This window comes from Pelecanus crispus, chromosome 3 (genome assembly GCF_030463565.1).
Source record: "Pelecanus crispus isolate bPelCri1 chromosome 3, bPelCri1.pri, whole genome shotgun sequence".
NCBI classification, from domain to species: Eukaryota; Metazoa; Chordata; class Aves; order Pelecaniformes; family Pelecanidae; genus Pelecanus; species Pelecanus crispus.
Window position 1 is genome coordinate 40,238,215 of NC_134645.1, and position 3,742 is coordinate 40,241,956.

Genomic DNA, 3,742 nt, shown 5'->3' on the forward strand with positions numbered 1-3,742 from the left:
AACAGGAGAAGATTAAAAAATGAGGGCAAGATTTATTATGCTTAGTCTAGAGTGTGATGCTAAGGAGTTTGAGGCTGGAAGGTGGTGTAAGACTGAAACAACGAAGAAAAAGGAGAATGATTTGTGATATCTGGAAGGGTTTTGTTTTATAATGCTTGAACCACACTTACGTAGCTGCAATACCACAAAGTCCTGGTATAGGTGCATTGCGCTGAGATGAGAGGATCTTCTGTTGTGGCTTTCACCGCATTTGTCCTAGCCTCCTACGTATGGTTTGCACTGATACGGCTCCAGCTAGCCCCAAGACATCAAACCCTGACACAACCACCTCATGCGCCCCACTCACGCTGGCCTTCCAAACAACACAGACAAGCCCTTTTCCTCTCGATCACGTTTGCAATTCTGAGCACTTCCCTGCAGCTAAGGTAAATTCAGAGCAGGTATATCTGTACAGAGACGAGCAGGATCTGGCGTCTAACACGTAAACTCTGCCTAAAGTCAGCCTCTAAAACTGCCATGCTACATTTTCAGGACGATCTTATTTAAATGATCCAGAAACACTGCGAGTACGAGAGAGGAGGAGAGGGAGTGTGACACTGCTGGCTTGAGGCACACATGGCAAGGGCAGGCGTGGAGCCAGCCACCTCCCTAAAGGCAGGGGAGCCAGCCCCACTTGAGCCCAAAGCAGCTCTCCCTGCTATTTCTGTCACGGGCTGCTCCGCGGAGCCTCTGCCAGCCCATGGAGGAGAGCACAGGCACATGATAAGGATAAGCGGGACCTGAAACAAGATGGCACCAAATTAATTTCCCTTTGCATGACCTATGCACTAGATTTTCTGGCATCTCAAAAGGCACAAAGAGAAACTCACTGGAGTAAGCAGGGCCCTGTGTCAGCAAAACGCTTCATTTCTCACCTGAAACGGCCAGGCTGGCAGAGCTGCGAAGGTAAGGATTACTCACCATTTCCAAGCATGGTACCACGTGTTTAAGAGATGACTACAAAGGGGCAGGGAGAGTATTCATCTCATTTTCCTTTCTTCCTTTTTTAAAATAACTTAGAATGCACAATGAAGATGTGAAAGCTGCCTTTTTCTGCTCTCAAAAAATCAATACAGGGAGAGGGAGTCCACTGGTTTATTACCAGGCAACGTGTGTACTATGAAATACTCTGCGGATGACCAAAGAGCAAATACAATGACATCATCACAAGCATCATGAAAGTAAGAACTGAACAAGAAAAGGATTTATTTTCAGCTTGCCTAATGTAAGTAGTTCAATCAACTGAAGGGAAAAAACAAATCTTGACAATTAAGTTAAGAATTGAGGAAGGTCTGAAAATACATTTAAAAATGAAGGTCACCAAGTCTGAACTTCTGTATTGTTCAGCCAATGAAATTTCCTCCACTTACACTTTGGTCCATGGCTTTTGCTTGCTGCAACTTTTTTATTAAATATTTCAGCCAACAAAAGGAAATAGCAAAACCAGAAAGGAGACAAGACATCCTTTTTCAAGAAAACTGGAAACTAATTTAGCAAAGTGGGTCAAAGGAAATGCCGCAAAATACAAATCCATCCTACAGTTTAACTTAGGCCAGAAAGTACTAGCCTACAGACAGTTTTTGTAGCACTTAATAGATAGCTCAAATTTGGTCTAGAGATTGAGAAAGCAGAACAGTCACCCAATGTGGATAAATAGGCCAGCATCTGGGACTCGCGAAAAGGCTATGCTGATAAAATAATATAGTGGCAAACACGTGTATTTGCCAAAGATCATACAGGTCCCTTTCCAGCAAGAATGACCTGCATTGAGAAATGCAGGAGCCCGTTATCTCTTTACCCACTAAAGGTGCAGGTTAAAGAGAGGTGCCTGACAGGAGGGGGCTGGAGGTCAGGAGAAGCTCCAATGACAAACCGTGTCCCTCCTTTAGATGAGGCTGATGGTGGCTTTAGTTGCATTACAAGGGAGCAAAGCAACGGAAGAAGCCCTCCCTCACAGCGGGATTAAGAGAGATTGCAAACAAGATGGAACTGTGCGTCTGTGTAGTCCTCAGAGGAGGAAGTAGCTAAACCAGGAGAAAAGAAGCATAAAAGAGCGGTACAGAAGAAAGTAGGGGAAGACAGTTGAGGGTGTGGAACAGGGATCGTCTAGTCGAGGAACATACTGCTGGAAAAGGTTCCCACTGGCTACGTGCATCACCACCTACTTGCAGGGTGGCTGTTTTGAGCCAGGCTCTTCTGGGGAGCACGGCGAGCAGCAGCAGGTGCACTAGAGAGGTGGGGAGGCTTCATCACAGGCAGTTTCATCAAACTCAGTGATGCACCATGGCCATGTCTTACACCAGGTTTCTCCCTCACAAAAAGTAAGAAAAAGTTTACAGCAAGTAAAGCCTTTGAAGGGAAACCACAAGTATTGAGAAGGATTGTTTGCAGCCATCAGACTTATGCCCTATTTTACATCTACAAATGCAAAGTAAATGAAAGGTGATTTGGCAATGGTGTGAAGAGGCTGTCCCTCTGAAATGCCAACCTTTCCCTCTGTTTCAGGCCATGCCATGCCTCCTATTTTACTTTCAAACAGCTAACTGGCAGAGAAAACCATGATGTAAGCTAGTAACTACACAAAATTAGCTCTAGCCAACTGTGAATTCATTTGTTCTTTCTATTTGCAGTCTCTCCTTTGCTGAAACATAAAACTTGGTATGAGTTGACATATTTCACCACATTTAAAATTATAACAAGGGCAAAAGCACAAAAAAAAAAAAATCACTAATACAAAAGATGAACAAAAATCCAGCCTAGGGACAATCATGACAGCAGAGCAATTTAGTAAGCCCAAACTACTTTACTGCCACCTTTCATTTTCTAGTTCTAGTCTAGCCTTTTTACCCTCAAAAAACAATATTTAAAAAATTGTAATCTATTCCTGTGGATGATACAAAAAAAACCCCATCAAACAAACAACCCAGCAAACTAACCATTCTTCATGTTGATTTGTGAAATAGGACTTTTTCTGCAAGCTTTAAGTACCTCTGTATGATTAATAGCAAAATAAACACCACTCGCCAAATCAATCTGCACTAATCTAATCTAACAGTATCTAACCACTCTCCATATTTCCCTATTGTTATACCCCTACGGAATGATTTTGCTAGCCCTCCCCTAAACCCATTGCTTCCTGTGCCTCCTGCATCTCAAAGGCATGCAAATGAATCCTTAACAGCTTTTCCCCCTTCTTTGACACATACACTTTTTTCTTTTTTTTTTTTTTTTTTAAACAGCCTAGAAACAAACACACATGTATTTATTTACATTGCGATAGTCTGCAAAGGCTCCATCCAGCGCTGTGGTTAAAGCAAACAACCAATCAGCAAAGCAAGTCCAGAGTTCAAGCAGCAGCAATCAATGCGCTGAGCTCATACGCTGGCAAATTTCGGCATGTGGGTACCCGCAAAACAGAGAAGTGCTCACCAGACTCTAGCAGCATGGCCATGTATAAACGCTTCCTCCGCTAAATTGTTTGGTATTTGAAGTATGGGAATGTATTTCCTCTTAAGGAGGGTTTCTACCCTTTACATTGTTATAAAAACTGGTTTCTGTCACCTCTGCCAATGTATATGAGCTATTGTGATAACTAGGCACAACCCTTATTCCCAGTCAGTTAAATCTGTGTGGGTAGGTCAAGCATTATTAGAACAAAGCCAAAAAATGCACAGCCAAATGGAAGTACGGTTTCTTGACTTGG

At 42.9% G+C, this 3,742-nt stretch overlaps 1 long non-coding RNA gene across 1 annotated transcript; it reads left to right on the top strand.

Annotated features, from left to right (window-relative positions):
- The first annotated feature begins 726 nt into the window (after positions 1–726).
- LOC142593290 (uncharacterized) lies at positions 727–3,310 on the top strand. Its single transcript, XR_012830952.1, has 3 exons — positions 727–945; positions 1,060–1,264; positions 3,279–3,310. It is a non-coding gene; the product is annotated as an uncharacterized LOC142593290 (long non-coding RNA).
- The last annotated feature ends 432 nt before the right edge of the window (positions 3,311–3,742 follow it).